Source organism: Orcinus orca, chromosome 2 (genome assembly GCF_937001465.1).
Source record: "Orcinus orca chromosome 2, mOrcOrc1.1, whole genome shotgun sequence".
NCBI classification, from domain to species: domain Eukaryota; kingdom Metazoa; phylum Chordata; class Mammalia; order Artiodactyla; family Delphinidae; genus Orcinus; species Orcinus orca.
Window position 1 is genome coordinate 57,292,670 of NC_064560.1, and position 17,577 is coordinate 57,310,246.

General features: G+C 41.7%; 1 long non-coding RNA gene across 1 annotated transcript; it reads left to right on the forward strand.

Moving 5' to 3' along the window:
• Positions 1-13,569: 13,569 nt before the first annotated feature.
• LOC117196012 (uncharacterized) lies at positions 13,570-15,872 on the forward strand. The gene is made up of 3 exons (XR_004475984.2): positions 13,570-13,788; positions 13,929-14,066; positions 14,513-15,872. It is a non-coding gene; the product is annotated as an uncharacterized LOC117196012 (long non-coding RNA).
• Positions 15,873-17,577: the final 1,705 nt, after the last annotated feature.

Genomic DNA, 17,577 nt, shown 5'->3' on the forward strand with positions numbered 1-17,577 from the left:
CTCAACATAATAAAGGCCATATACGACAAACCCACAGCAAACATCATTCTCAATGGTGAAAAACTGAAAGTATTTCCTCTAAGATCAGGAACAAGACAAGGATGTCCACTCTCACCACTGTTATTCAACATAGTTTTGGAAGTCCTAGCCACGGCAATCAGGGAAGAAAAAGAAATAAAAGGAATACAAATTGGAAAAGAAGAAGTAAAACTCTCACTGTTTGCAGATGACACAAGACTACACACAGAGTATCCTAAAGATGCTACCAGAAAACTACTAGAGCTAATCAATGAATTTGGTAAAGTAGCAGGATAGAAAATTAATGCACAGAAATCTCTTGCATTCCTATATACTAATGATGAAAAATCTGAAAGAGAAATTAAGGAAACACTCCCATTTACCACTGCAACAAAAAGAATAAAATACCTAGGAATAAACCTACCTAGGGAGACAAAAGACCTCTATGCAGAAAACTGTAAGACACTGTTGAAAGAAATTAAAGATGATACAAACAGATGGAGAGATATACCATGTTCTTGGATTGGAAGAATCAATATTGTGAAAATGACTATACTACCCAAAGCAATCTACAGATTCAATGCAATCCCTATCAAATTACCAATGGCATTTTTTTACAGAACTAGAGCAAAAAATTTTAAAATTTGTATGGAGACACAAAAGACCCCAAATCGCCAAAGAAGTCTTGAGGGAAAAAAGCTGAGCTGGAGCAATCAGACTCACTGACTTCAGACTATACTACAAAGCTACAGTAATCAAGACAGTACAGTACTGGCACAAAAACAGAAATATAGATCAATGGAACAAGATAGAAAACTCAGAGATAAACCCACATGCCTATGGTCAACTAATCTATGACAAATGAGGCAAGGATATACAATGCAGAAAAGACAGTCTCTTCAATTAGTGGTGCTGGGAAAACTTGACAGCTATATGTAAAAGAATGAAATTAGAGCACTCCCTAACACCATACACAAAAATAAACTCAAAGTGGATTAGAGGCCTAAATGTAAGACCAGACACTCTAAAACTCTTAGAGGAAAACATAGGAAGAACACTCTTTGACATAAATCACAGCAAGATCTTTTTTGATCCACCTCCTAGAGTAATGGAAATAAAAACAAAAATAAACAAAAGGGACCTAATGAAACTTCAGAGCTTTTGCACAGCAAAGGAAACCATAAACAAGACGAAAAGACAACCCTCAGAATGGGAGAAAGTATTTGCAAATGAAATCAACAGAAAAAGGATTAATCTCCAAAATATATAAATAGCTTATGCATCTCAATATTAAAAAAACAAACAACCCAATCCAAAAATGCGCAGAAGACCTAAATAGACATTTCTCCAAAGAAGACATACAGATGGCCAAGAAGCACATGAAAAGCTGCTCAACATCACTAATTATTAGAGAAATGCAAACCAAAACTACAATGAGGTATCACCTCACACCAGTTAGAATGGGCATCATCAGAAAATCTACAAACAACAAATGCTGGAGAGGGTGTGGAGAAAAGAGAACCCTTTTGCACTGTTGGTGGGAATGTAAACTGATACAGCCACTATGGAGAACAGTATGGAGGTACCTTAAAAAACTAAAAATAGAATTACCATATGATCCAACAATCCCACTACTGGGCATATACCCAGAGAAAACCATAACTCAAAAAGAACCATGCACTCCAATGTTCACTGTAGCACTATTTACAATAGCCAGGACATGGAAGCAACCTAAATGCCCATTGACAGATGAATGGATAAAGAAGTTGTGGTACATATATTCAATGGAATATTACTCAGCCATAAAAAAGGAACGAAATTGGGTCATTTGTTGATACGGGGATGGATCTAGGGACTGTCATACAGAGCGAAGTAAGTCAGAAAGAGAAAAACAAGTATTGTATATTAATGCATGTATGTGGAACCTAGAAAAATGGTACAGATGAACTGGTTTGCAGGGCAGAAATTGAAACACAAATGTAGAGAACAAACGTATGGACACCAAGGGGGGAAAGCGGTGGTGGGGGGGGCGGTGGTGTGATGAATTGGGCGATTGGGATTGACATGTATACACTGATGTGTATAAAATTGATGACTAATAAGAACCTGCTGTATAAAAAAATAAAAATTTAAAAAAAGAAGTTTTTGCAGAGCTGATTCAGTAAAACCAAAAGAGAAGGTTCTGAATTACAGTGAGTGAAGCATTCAGAGGTGAAGAAAAGAGACAGAAAGCACAGACAGTTTTTTAATGACCTTGCAAGATGGTCACTTAGAATCAATTCCATAAGCATGGTTTACAGCCGAGAACAATAGGGAATCAAAAGTGAAGAAGCAGCGCTAAGTGTGACCACATTGGGAGGAAAGACCCGTGGCCCTGCCCAGTGGACTTTCTGCTGACAGCCTGTTTTGAAGACTCAGGCTGGCCTGCCTCCTGCGTTAGCCCCTCTTCTCCCTTAGAGTGGCCTGTGGATCCCCACCCTCGCCTTGGCCACCAGCCTGAGTCTGATCTTGGCCAGGAGGGTTTTAATCAGGACCAGCCCCACACCATAGCACTGAGCCCCAAACTGTCACATGGTAGGATGTCCCTGCCCTTTTCACCTGATGCTGTTATGGAGCTGTCGCCTCATTCCCAAAGACCAGTGCCCCCCTCCTGTCCCAGTTTGAGGGTTCCACTTGCTCCATTTGTTTACAGTAAAATCACCTGTCTCCTGTCTACTGCCCATCCTCAGCAGTCCCTATTCTCACGCCCTATGGCTAGACCCATCCAAGAGTCTTTGCATGTGATAGGCTTTTTAATATTCACAATAATCCATTAAGGGTTGGACCAGTGTAGAAACTGGTTCCCTGAGAGACTAACTAAATTGATCAAGATCAGAGGGGTAGGGGCTTCCCTGGTGGCACAGTGGTTAAGAAATCCACCTGCCAACGCAGGGGACATGGGTTTAAGCCCTGGTCCGGGAAGATCCCACATGCCACGGAGCAACTAAGCCCGTGCAACACAACTACTGACCCCGTGCTCTAGAGCCCACCAGCCATAACTACTGAGCCCACGTGCCACAACTACTGAAGCCCATGTGCCTAGAGCCTGTGCTCCGCAACAAGAGAAGCCACCACAATGAGAAGCCCACGCACAGCAACAAAGACCCAACACAGCCAAAAATAAATAAAATAAAATTACAAAAAAAAAAAAAGATCGGATGGGTAGGAATGAACTGACCCAGGCATCCCACCAGGTCATCTAGTTCCAGGGTCGATGTTCTTCCACACCACATCAGCTGCCACTCACAGCATCCCACACAGGCACACTGCAGCTGCGTATCTCTGAATGCCAACTGCTTTTTGTCCATATTACTATCCTTCACCACCTGTACAAACGCTCCTATCATCCTTTCACTCTGACAACTATTTTTTGCCTGAATGTCTCATACCTGCTGCCACCTGCTGAATACCATATTTTCTTGCTACTTGACTTGTGGACCACAGACTAGCATTTTGTCAAAATGCAAAAAACTGAATAAAAGCTTGTTAGAGATGCAGAATTTGGGGTTCTGCCCCAGATCTACTGAATCAGAATCTGTATTTTAACAAGATCCACAGGTATATGCACATGGAAGTTGAGAAGTGCTACTGTATATTACTTGCCAACTGGGCTTCCTCCCTGACTTAACGGCTACAGCTGGTCCTCCACCCTCCCACCTCATGCGGGCAGGTCTCCTCTCAGGTCCAAATGTCTGAAGTTAGCCCTGTCCACACTGCAGGGTGGCCATGCCAGGCAGAGTCCAGAAATATGAGTTCATCCATGACTTCCATGATGTGATAACACAGTTTAAGACCTTTAGAAAGACGCTGTCTCTGTAAGCGGCATTTGTATGCTTCTTTTCTTGGGTTCCTTAGTAGGAGTGTGAGTGTTTGCATCTGGAAGCGATTTTCATTTTTAGTCCTCTATAAATAAGCCAACACATGATTTCCTTCATTACACTCTGCCTGGGGCCCCTTCACTCATTCATCAGCACCCACAGCTGGAGAAGTCCACACCCCCACTTCCACCCTCCCCAACCCACAGGATCAGTGTCATCACCTGTCCTGTGGGCCTGGCCTGGACAAAATGCCGGAACTCACAGGTAGCTCCTGCTGGAGTCCCAGTCAACTTACCTCAGCTTGTACTTCCAGGTTGAGGCTTCATTCCTGAGTTGCTGTTTTGGTACCTGCCCATACCCATTCCCCCTCCTGGAGCCCTACACTTCCCTTTATAAGCTCCTCTCGTTTCTGTGGCTGAATCTGCCAGATGCTTAGCTGTCAGGCTTGGCTCTCCTGCTAGGACACCTACCAATTTATCTCGCCAGTTGTTTGCCAGTATCATCCAGAATCTGCCATAACCTTCCAAACTCTGCACTGATTTAAGTCTCAGACTGACTGCTCGAAGAGAGGACACGCTTGGCAGGAGATATGGGAGGAACTTCAAAAGGACTCGTCTGGTTAATGTTTTTTGAGGTGAACAGAATGGATGTTATGTCACCATAGTTTTCACATGAATTCTTTATACCATACAAACTGTCCTACTTCATATCACTTTCTTTTCAAGGTTGTCTGGATGCCCCTGGAACAGTAGATTGCCCAGGGTTCTGGCTAGGAATCACACCTCTGGGACCTGGATGGAGCCAGAATTGGGAGGGGCTCACACTCAACTCTGGGGCGTGGCATAAGTTTGAGCCAATAGAGCCCTGGGATTAAGGCAGCTCTGGAATTGCAGCCCAAAGATGTCAAATGGAAAAGGGAGGCAGGCAAAGAAGTAGAAGTCAGGTCTAAAGTAAAGAATCTACCATTGAAATCAGCAAGACAGGACAGAAACAGGAAGAAGACTCTGCAGAGATTCCTGGGGATGCAGGTCCTAAGAAAGTGGGAGCACAACTTTAATACAGAGCCCATAAATTTGTCATAGGTCGGGGGAGAAATAAAAGGGCTAACCTGGTTCAGACCAAACAAAGCAGGGCAAGGGATGCTAGCTGATGCTATAGTACATAGATCCTGGACTAATAGCTTCATTGGAAAAAAAAATTGGATACAGGCCATTCTACCAAGCTGACATACCAGCCCAAAGTCAGGAGCATAGCACCATAGGACACTGCACAACATGGCCAATCAACACACAAAAAAAGTTCAGCATCATTAGTCATTAGGAAAATGCAAATCAAACTATAGTGAGATATCCTCCTATGGAATGGTTAAAATGTTTGAAACTGACAATACCGAGTGTTGGTGAGAATGTGGAGCAACTGGAACCCTCATAAACTGCCAGGAGGAATGTAAACTGGTATAACCACTTTGGACAACCTCCACTCCCAGGTATGTACCCAAGATAAATAAAAGCATATGTCTACACAAAGATTTGTACCCAAATGTTCTTTTCACCATTTGTAATAGCCCAAAACTAGAAACAATACAAATTTCCATCAACAGGTGAATGGATAAACAAGTTATGGTATGTCCATACAATGGACTACTACTCAGCAATGAAACAGAATGAACTACTGATATACACAAAGCATGGATGATTTCTACAAATCATTTGCTGGGATGAAGGAAGACAGTCAAAAAAGAGTACATGCTGTATGATTCCATTTATAAAAAATTCTAGAACATTCAAATAAATCTAAAGTAACTGGAAGTAGGTCATTGTTGCCTGAGGACGAAGGTTGTTGGAGGTGTGGATGGCAAAGAGGATGAGGAGTGTTTTTGGGGTGATGGAATTGTTCACTTTCTTCACTGTAGTGAGGGTGTCATACATCCATTTTGATCCATTTTGCACATGTCAAAATGCAAGAAGTTATAAACTTTAAGTGTATGCAGTTTATGACACTTCAGTTATACTCCCGCCCCAAAAAAACTGAATAAAAGCAGAACAAAATAAAACAAACAAAAAATCCAGTATGCAATTCACCATGTTCCCTTTCTTCTTCCTGCCATGTTGACCAGCAACCAACAGATGACAGTGAAGCTTCTGTCAGTCTCCATTCCTGAATGAGACATGGAAAAGGTTTGCCAGCCAAGCTGGGACGAACATGTAGCATAAGCAAAAAATAAAACTTGATTCTTCTAAGCAAGTGAGACTTAGGGGTTATCTATTACCACAGCATAACCCTAACCCATCTGACTGACAACAATCCCCAAACCCAACATATTATCCGAGTCTCATTAAAAAAAAAAAAAGTTGACAGTCCAAAACATAATAGAATATGAAACACTACAGTATATAAAATCTGCCTAAGGAATTTATGAAACATAAATCAGACTTCTATTTATTCAAGTAACAGAGTAATTATCAAGGTTAGTTCAAGATAGAAATTCTTGAAGACATTCATCATCCATCACAACTTAGGTGGTTAGAGAAGAGTTAGAACATGATAGGGACAGATGGGAATTTTGAATATGCCACAAGCCACTCCTGTATGACACTACGATACTCTTCAGAGAAGACTGAAGAACACAGAATACACTCTAAAGAAAGAAAAAGACAGTAACATGATGGTCACTAGCTGTGAGATGCACTGAAACATCTCCCTACTCTTGGGGAAGAAATTTGGTTACATAGAGACTATTTGAGGATCCATCCCAGATAGTTTAGACAGGACTTTCTCAATTAATACGGGGGCTCCTTGGAATGAGAGCCAAAAGGAGATCAAGATTAATGTTTCACAAGAAGTAGGGCAAATGGAAAGGCAAATTCCTGACAAGAGACTACACTGGCCTTTGGAAGAAAATTAATACTTGATGTGATAAAGTATTTCATCTTGGGCATTTCAAGAAGGAATCAGATGCCATCATCACTAAGCAAATGAGACCAGAGTGGGGTCTAAGGCAGGGTCTATCACGGGAGATGTCAGATGGACCACTACGCTCAACCATATATTTTCCCAAAGGCCTCAAAGGTACATATTTTGACGTCATCTCCAGGTGAGACAGAGTCACAGAGCACACTGATAGGACAGAGAGATGATGCTTTCACCAGGGAGCATTAGACGTGTAGCCCATCATCAAATCCACTGTACAGTGTTAGCTATAGGACATTTTTGTAGTAGAAGTATTCACTTGTAAAATGTAAACTTTAAAATAGGATCATTTTTGCAACCACACTTCACCTTCCCTTCATTTTTACAAAAACAGTGCCCCTCTAATAATGAGAATGGCCTGGGTATTCTCAGTTGCTGAGAAGCTGCAGACAAAGCATTCGTATCCATACCTCTACCCTGCCAACTACCCACTCCACCCGCAACCTACAGGACTAGACCTTTTCACTCCCTGCTTCGGAGCCAGTAAAAGTTTAGGGCAAGAGTAATGTATTCGGAGGAAGGATGCAGCCATCAGGTGACAGAGCTCTCATAAAGGGGGCTGTGGGAGAAATAGAAAGAGGACCAGGGAGGTAAAATTAAGAAAAGAAGAAAGTGTCCATGGAGGATGCCCTCTGAAAGTCTCAACCATAATGTCTTGTCCACCTTTTATCCCATGAATGGTTCAAGGGACATTGTTCATATAAACTTTCCAATTCTGCTTGCTCCAGGTTACTGGAATTTTCTGTAAAGTGAGTCACCTAAACTTTCTCCTGAATTCAAATCTTCCCTTCCAATCTCCTCCCAATTCAGTCTTTGAATGCCTCTGGTTATATGGCTTATCCATGGCAAAGTTAAAATGCTCTTCATTCCTATCTCTGTTCACTTTTCCCAATACCAGACACAGTAAATAGATTTCATGTCACAGTCAACTATCACTGATTGGTAATGGCACCTGAAGGAGAGTGTTAAGAAAGATTTTTGAGATTGTACCTAAGCTTGATGTGAAAAAGCATCCTAATTGATTACTGATTTCTTCCATAGGGAGGAAGAGTAAAGGCAGAAATGCCCAGGATGTGCTACCCCCTGCACTGTCTTACACTCACTTCCTTACCCTGGGTCTGGACTCAATCTTATTTTAAGACGAATCTCTAATTAGACTTCACACTGTCTCTATCTCTAAACCACACAATTCCTTTGGGAAGTATACGGGTATAACTCCTAAATAATAGAGCCAAGAAAAATATATGTGTAATTAAAATAGCAAGATTATAAGGAAAAAATCTGCAGAAGTTGGTGTTCCTCTGGAGACATGCAATTCATGCCGCGTTAGGACAGCATACCTTCCTTCCCCTGAGAGCACACATTCCCTTGACACAAAAATAAAACAACGGGTGGGGGAATTAACCTCAATTAAATTCCAGATCTGGGTGGGGCGCAGTAGAGAGCAAGGGCATGGTTGTGTCAAAGACAGACACTGATTTTCATTTCCAGAAATCCATTATAGAGCAAAAAGCATAGTTATGACAATTACACAATAAACACAGAATATGCTCACAACATACCAATATAAATATGACTGCCCTGTGATGAAATTTTGTGTGGCCATCGGCAAAAGCTTGAACAGAGCACAAATAAATACAAATAGCCTGATTTGTTGTAGTCATCAGAGCATGGGCTAACCTTTACTTTCTTTTTAGTTTGGTTTCCAACCATGTTGTTCATACAACAAATAATTTGTAAGAAGCCATTAAGGTGACTTGGTGACAATTGGAAAAGCAATTATAAATTCCTGCATCTCTGAAATGAGACTGAACCAATGGTGCAGAACCAGAGCAGGGAGAAGCAGAGCCTCTGCACTCAGATTTTTTTTTTTTTTAATTTTGCCTGAGTAAAAAGAAGGTTTGATTTAAAGAGAAAAGACATCTTTATCTGAGTATCATTTATCTATGTTTTATTCTAAGAACACGACCTATTTACGAAGGATTGCTCAAACGGCCTCTAAGCTTTACCCCATGTATTAACTGCCGAGCAGTTTTGTTAGGCACTGACCTACTGCCACAGTGCCCCAAGTTGTACTATTAATCACTGCCTTGGGGCAAGCTGTGCATCTCCTCAAGGCTCTTCTGCATGCACTATTCTGATACCTGAAGGAGCCACATGATATCAACTGCTCCATCATCAGTGCCTTAGCAAAGCTGGATTGACTGCTGGTCCCCGAGCAATGTCCTCAATGTCCTGAGGTGAGGGAGGAGCCAGGACTCAGAGCCAGTGAGTGGATTCCACCCAACCCCCGATGTGTAGCAGTTTGAGGGTGCATCCTGACTGGTCTGTCAGTCCTGGTATTCCCATCCTCTTACCAATGAATGGGTCAAGACCCCTGGAGGACTTTAATCAGCACAAGGTTTTCCTATGTCCTTACGATCGTCCTAAGTGGGGCCAGTGAGACTCTAGAAAAGGTTGCTAGGCATTTCTTTCTTTGGATGTGGCTGCATCCATACATGTGAGGTCTAGAGCTCTGTTGCTAGCCTGATTAAAGCAGAGTCAGGAGGATTACAGGAAAATAGAAAGTGTGCCACTGGATTACGTCAACCTCAAGATCACCCCGCCCTTGAATTTCTAGTCATATAGCCCTTGTTGTTTACGACAGCTTGAATTCCATCTTCTGCTGCATCCTAACTGATGGCTAGACCTCATCTCTGACCTCCCTGCTGAGCCAGACAAAGGAACCCAGATGACACTGAAAGTTGAGACAGGCAGGCAAGACATTCCTCCAGGGGTTCTCTTATCCTCTTTATCCCCACCCATCTCCTGCACATTCACACACATTTACCTGGAATTCAGATGACAAGAGAAGTGAAACAGGCTGTAGAGATCATCTTAATTAAACTTCTAATAAAACTGATGAAGAAATTGGGATTCTGGAAGGAAAAGGAACTTGCCAAATACTATTCTGAGGGGCAGAACTATATCCTTTGATATTCAACCAAAATTTCAAATTCTTGGCAAACTCCCCAATAATCACCTCCCCCACCACTTTTCCAAGCAGAATAGGTTACTTCTAATTCATTGGCATCAATATATTTGTACCCACCTCTATTTGAAATAACCCTATAACATTGTGTGATTACTGGCCCCCACTAGACTGTGCAGTGACATATAACATTATATTAGTTTCAGATGTACAACATAATGATTCAATATTTGTACGTATTGCAAAATGATCACTACAATAAGTCTAGATAACATCCATCAGCATACATACCTACAGAATTTTTTTCTTGTGATGAGAACTTTTAAGATCTACTCTCTTAGCAACTTTCAAATATGCAATACAGTGTTATTAATCATAGTTGCCATGTTGTACATTACATCCCCATGACTTGCTTATTTTAAAACTGGAATTTTGTTCCTTTTGACCCCCTTCACCCAATTCCTCCAACAGATTGGCAGCCACCAATCTGCTCTCCGTATCTGTGAGCTCGGTTTTCGTGTTTGTTGGCTATCTTGTTTTTGTTTGTTTGTTGTTAGATTCCACATAGAAGTGAGATTCCATGGTATTTGCCTTTTTCTGACTTATTTCACTTAGCATAATGCTCTGTTTGTCCATCTATTTGTCACATATGACAAGATTTCACTTTTTTATGGCTGAATGATATTCCATTTTTTAATACATGCCACATTTTCTTTATCCACTGATCCATTGATGGACATTTAGGTTGTCTCTATATATTGGCTATTGTAAATAATGCTACAGCGAACATGGGGATGCATATATCTTTTTGAGTTAGTGTTTTCATTTTCATTGAATAAATACCCAGAAGTGGAATTACTGGATCATATGGTAGTTCTATTTTTAATTTTTTGAGGAACCTCCATACTGTTTTCCAGAGTGGCCGCACCAATTTACATGTCCACAAGCCATGCACAACATACCCTTTTCTTCATGTCTTCGCCAACACTTGTTATTTCCTGTCTTTTTGAGACAAGCCATTCTAACAGGTGTGAAGTGATATCTCATTGTGGTTTTGATTTGTATTTCCCTGATGATTAGTGATTTTGAGCATATTTTCATGTACCTGTTGGCCATCTGTTTGTCTTCTTTGGAAAGATGTCTATTCAGATCCTCTGCCCATTTTTAATTAGATTGCTTGGTTTTTTGCTACTGAGTTGTATGAGCTGTTTATATATTTTGGATATTAACCCTTTATCAGTCATATCATTTGCAAATATTTTCTCCCATTCAGCAGGTTGCCTTTTCATTTTGTTGATGGCTTCCTTTGCTGAGCAGAAACTTTTTAATTTGATGCAGCCCCACTGTTTATTTTTGCTTTTGTTGCCTTTGTATTTTGAGTCAAATCCCAAAAAATCATTGCCAAAACTGATGTCAAGGAGCTTACTGCTTATGTTTTCTCTCAGGATTTTATGGTTTCAGGTCTTACATTCAAGTGTTTAATCCATTTTGATTTCATTTTTGTATATGGTACAAGATAGTGGTCCAGTTTCATTTTTTGCATGTGGCTGTCCAGTTTTCCCAATACCATTTATTGAAGAGACTGTCCTTTCCCCATTGTATATTCTTTGGCTCCTTTGTCATAAAGGAGCCTGTGTGTGGGTTAAGCTGTGTGTGGGTTAATTCTCGGCTATTCTGTTCCACTGATCTATGTGTCTGTTTTTATGCCAATACCATACTGTTTTGATTACTATAGCTTTGTAATATAGTTGGAAATCAGGAAGTGTGATGGCTCCAGCTTTGTTCATTCTCAAGATTGCTTTGGCTATTCAGGGTCTTTTGTGATTCCATACAAATTTTAGGATTGTTTGTTCTATTTCTGTGAAAAACACCATTGGAATTTTGATAGGGACTGCCTTGAATCTGCAGCTTGCTTTGGGTAGTATGGACATTTTAACAATACTAATTCTTCCAATCCAGGAGCACAGAATATCTTTCCATTTATTTGTGTCTTCTTCAATTTCTTTCATCAGTGTCTTATACTTTTCAGTGTACAGGTCTCTCACTTCCTTGGTTAAATTTATTTCTATGGGCTTCCCTGGTGGCACAGTGGTTGAGAGTCCGTCTGCCGATGTAGGGGACACGGGTTCGTGCCCTGGTCCAGGAAGATCCCGCATACCGCGGAGTGGCTGGGCCCGTGAGCCATGGCTGCTGGGCCTGCGCGTCCAGAGCCTGTGCTCTGCAATGGGAGAGGCCACAACAGTGAGAGGCCCGCGTACCTCAAAAAAAAAAAAAAAAAACAAATTTATTTCTAGGTATTTTATTCTTTTTGTTGCAATTATAAGTGGGATTGTTTTCCTAATTTTTCTTTCTGATGGTTCATTATTAGTGTATAGAAACAGATTTCTGTATATTAATTTTGTATCCTGCAGCTTTACTGAATTCATTGATTAGTTCTAACAGGTTTTTGGTGGTGTCTTTAGGGTTTTCTATATATAATATCATGTCATATGCAAATAATGACAGTTTTATATCTTCCTTTCCAATTTGGATGTCTTTTATTTCTTTTTCTTGCTTAATTGCTCTACCTAGGACTCCCAATACTGTGTTGAACAAAAATGGTGACAGTGGGCATCGTTGTCTTTTTTCTGACCTTAGAGGAACAGCTCCCAACTCTTCACCATTGAGAATGAAGTTCGCTGTGGACTTGTCATATATTGGCCTTTATTATGTTGAGGTACATTCCCTCTATACCCACTTTGTTGAGAGTTTTATCATAAATGGATGTTGAATTTTGTCAAATGCTGTTTCTGTGTCTACTGAGATGATCATATAATTTTTATCCTTCATTTTGTTAATGTGGTATATCACATTGATTGATTTGCAGATGTTGAACCATCTTTGCATCCCTGGAATAAATCCCACTTGAACGTGGTGTATGATCCTTTTAATGTGTTGTCAAATTCGGTTTGCTAATATTTTGTTGAGGATTTTTGCATCTATGTTCATCAGGGATATTGGCCTATAATGTCCTTTTCTTGTGGTGTCTTTCTCTGGTTTTGGTATCAGGGTAATGCTGGCCTCATAAAATGAGTTTGGAAGTAATCCCTCCTCTTCTAATTTTTGGAAGAGTTTGATAAAGATAGGTATTAATGTTCTTTGAATGCTTGATAGAATTCACCAGTGAAGCTGTCTGGTCCTGGACTTTTGGTTTTGGGGTGAGACTGTGCACTTCTTGCAGGCAGAGACTACTGTCTTCAGGTGCCTGGTACTAGTAGGTATTTCACTGTTTGTTGAATGAACAGAGAAAAATCTTTAATTCAGTAGAACCTCATCATGTTAAACCCATTAATTCTAACTTTGTTCACATAGAATCTGTGATATTTCTGCATGGGGATATGGTGGGCAGAATTTCTAAAATGACCTCCCAAATCCTTCATAACCTGTGAATATAATGAGATACCACTCCTGTGATTATGTTATGTCATGTGATACCACTGGCCTTTAAAAGGAGCCATTAACCAGATGGGCCTAATCTGATTACAGGAGCCATTAAAAGTAGACAACTTTCTCTGTCTGGATGCAGAGAAGGAAAGCAGAAGAGAAATCAAAGAGATCTGAAGCATGAGGAAGATCTGATGCACCACTGCAGGCTTTGAAGACAGAGGGGTCATGTGCCAGGGAATGCAGGCAGCCTCTAGAAGCTGAGAACAGCTCCCAGCCAATAGCCTGCAAGCAAACGGGGATCTCAGTTCTATAAACACATGGGACTGAATTCAGGACTGTCAACAACCTGAAGGGGCCTGGAAGCAGACTTTCTTCTAGAACCTCCAGATCAGAGTCCAGGCCACAGACACCGTGATTTTAGCTTGGTGAGACTCTAAGCCCAGAACCCAGCTGAACTTTCCAGGACTTCTGAGCTAAGAAACTGTAAGATTATGAATGGGAGTTTTTTAAGGAGAGGAAATATTGTTTTAAGCTGCTAAGTTTGTGGTAAGTTGTTACACAGCAATGGAAAACTAATACAGAGGGTTATTAGGGCAGTGGGGGAGGGGAGTTTTACTAAGCAAATTATTAGAGTAAACCAGATTTCAATTCTCATGTTAACCTACTTAAAAACAATTGGTTCCCAGGCAGTTTGTTGAAAGGACTTTGGGGATCATTTGACCCTGAGGAAAGAGGTTGCATCTCAAGCCAAGTCCAATCTCAATTCGCACGGCTACCAGGAGTGCCCTGCGGAGAAGAATTGTGAGGCCAAGCCTGGATTCGAGGTAAAATCAATCTGTAATTGATCGACAACATCTTCCAGGAGCAGAGAACATAGCAGTGATTGTATGCATGACACATAGCTACTATTCCAACTCTAATCCTAACCTACCCATTTGGGAACTACAACTCCAGGGAAAGGATAAGATCACATAGTCAATAAAGAGTAGAACTAGGACCCCAAGCCTCCTAGCACCCAAATCTAACTTTCTTTACACTGTGCAGAGTTTACTAACTTCTGCTGAGCTAAAATATTGATCTTGTTCTGATTCACACCTCAAGACTCCCCTGGCCATGGCAGCAGCCCATGGCTCACATCATGAGTACTGGTGTCTGCCTGGGGACAGAGTCCATCTTGAGAAGCTTACAGTCCTGCAACCCACTATGTGTGGTCAGAGCTGGCCAGTGGAAGGAGACCATTTTTCCTTCTCCTCTCCCTCTCTTCTCCTAGGAAGGCGGAAACAAACTACAACCCTGGCATGAAATGAGAAGGCTTCAGTCCATGGAGAACACCAAAAGGAACTCAGAGACACATGGTGAAAGTCAGTGGACACAGCAGAGAAGAAGCAAGCAACTCACAGACCCTGGGGAACTCCCCATGCCACTGTGCGTATTGTTACACACGGGGTGGCAGGCCTCGCCAGGCAATACAGAGGCTCCTCTTGGAATCTTACAAGGGCCCTGGCAATGGCCATTTCTTACTCAGGGAGTTGTCTGATATTTGGTTTCTTCTGGAAAGCCTGTGATTATGACTGAACAAACTCAAAAGCAGCCTCTGGAAAAAGCTGTCTGAATTCTCTCTCCAAATAGTTGTTTCTGTAACGAGATAGATCCCAGACCCATCTGTGTGCTCCGGAAGGCTCCTTCCTCTTGCTGGCTTCTTCGGGTTCTGCTTAATGGACTTCTGACTATAGCAGCCCCAGAGTGAGCCCCGCTTATATATGAGGAAAGGAAATCAGCAGGGAACACTCACCTTATGATGCATAGAGAATGAGCTTCTCGCTGGAAATGCAAATTTTGAAGGATGCAAATCTCACTTCTGAATACATAATGGTCCCTAATTAGCTCACAGGTAATTAGCGCAATTACCAAGGGCCAGCACACTCTTAAAGCTGTGTGCCTAGGGTATTTTTCCCTAGGGAAAATAAACTCAAATGGTTAAAATTCCCTTTCAGCAAAGATTATGTTTTTCCACACATTAACATTGAACCAGTGTTGGTTGTATGTGGTCATAAACGTTCCTGTTTATAGCCTTCTTTGTAAGTCATTGCCAGCAGGATCTTAGCTCCACCCTTAGTTCAATAATGAATGAAGCCGGTCTGACAAAGACATAGAGATGTAGGGGAGCAAAATTTGCCACACCAAAATGCCTCTTTGGCATGGGATGATTTGGAGCTGAAAACAATCAAGGCCAAAAAGACTCAGGAAGAAAATTTGACCTTCTCCCTCACTGCCTAAAAGAGGACCTGTTCCAGAAGGGAGCTGTCACCACAGGTAACCGTAGTGTGAACTAGGTGTGGTAGACAGGGAGGGACCTAGCAAAGTCTGTTTCTTAAAATGCCTCTCTGTGTCCCACTGTCTCTGTTGGTGCAGCAAACATTTGTTTACCAAACACTTGCTTTTCAATCTCCTGGTCAATTGCTTTCCTCCCCTTTGAAGTCACAAACCACTATCCCCAACATCCTCTTTTGTCTTTTGCTGAAGATGGTATTTAAAGTGGGGACCTGGCCATTTCAGCGAGCTGCTCAGCTTTCCTGGATCTTTCCCATGTATACATGTTATTAAACTTTCATTTGATTTTTTCTTGTTAATCTGTCTCATGTTAATTTAATTCTTAGATCAGCCAGAAGAACATAGAAGGGTAGAGGACAATTTCTTCCTCCCCAGCTATAGTCATCTACTGGGTGAGCCAAGGGCCGGGGTGGGAGGTGGGGGTAGATTTGAAGTTAGTTATAAAGTTCTCAAAGGCATAGGAATATTCATACTTTTAAATTCAGTAACCCCACTGTGGGAACCCTTTTAGACAAAGGAAATCATCCTAAATAATGAAATAACTCTATGCACTGTCTCAGCCTGGGTTGCTCAGACAGCCAGGGTGAAATTTTAAACATTTATGTACCACTCCTTTATTATCAAGGAAGCAGGAGTGGGGGAAAAAGGGAGAATGAAGCAGAAAAGGAGAAAGAACCAACATGGGGGGCGAGGAGCTACCCATTGCTTGGTGTTAAGCAAGACTGATTATTTGATCTCACAAGACTGTTTTGGGGCTTCCCTGGTGGCGCAGTGGTTGAGAGTCCGCCTGCCGATGCAGGGGACACGGGTTCGTGCCCCGGTCCGGGAGGATCCCACATGCCACGGAGCGGCTGGGCTCGTGAGCCATGGCCGCTGGGCCTGCGTGTCCAGAGCCTGTGCTCTGCAACAGGAGAGGCCACAACAGTGAGAGGCCCACGTACCACAAAAAAAAAAAAAAAAAAAAAGACTGCTTTGAGCAAGGCCGTACAATGACCATGAATCAGCACAGTCCATCTGTCAAGAGGAAGTGAAGAAATTATACCCCAGCTTCCATCTCCCATTGGTCAAAGTCTCCCCAATGAGGAATTAATTCCTTCATACTTCCAGGCTGCACAGGTGTGGATGCCAACAAGGTCCCTCAGTGTCTCACACCTCAGATTCCACAAGGGATCCTGGGGCATGCAATGAAGTGCAGTAGGATGTGCACTGAAGTTGGACAGAGTCTATCCGGATGTGGTCACTACAGAGGCAGTTGAGGCTGAACTATATGCCCCAGAGCCATAGAGATGGGGAAGCTAAGAGGATCTGAACAGGACTGATACATGCACAAAAATGTCCATCTCAGTGTGGATTCCAATCAAAAAGCACAACTTTTGCAGTTAAATCATCTTCTCTGTGAATCCTAACTCTACTCCTCACTAGTTGTAGGACTTAGGGCAAACTAATTTCTCAGCACCTAGATTTCCACATCTATTAAATGGAAATAATACCTACCACATAGGAATGTTTCAAGGTTTGAATGAGATAATCTGTGTAACACATGTGGACTAGAACTAAACTTAGCAAAACTAAATTCCCCTCTCCCTATAATAATAAATTGAAAATAACATACATTTCCAACCATAGAGGAATGGTTAAGTAAATCATGAAGCAGCCAGGTAATGGATCTTCTCTGTGTATCCTTTAAAAATGACAATGGGGACTTCCCTGATGACACAGCAGTTAAGAATCCTTGCTCCCAATAATGCAGGGGGCCCGGGTTCGATCCCTGGTCAGGGCACTAGATCCCACATGCATGTCGCAACTAAGAGTTCTCATGCCCCAACTAAGAGCCCGCCTGCCGCAACTAAGGAGCCCGCCTGCCGCAACAAAGACCCGGCGCAATCAAATAAATAAATAAATATATTTTTTAAATGACAAAGAATATGTGGGAAAATGGAAAATGGCTTATGTATCGAGGAAAGGCACAATACAAAGTTGTGTGAGTACAATGCAGGAGGAGGG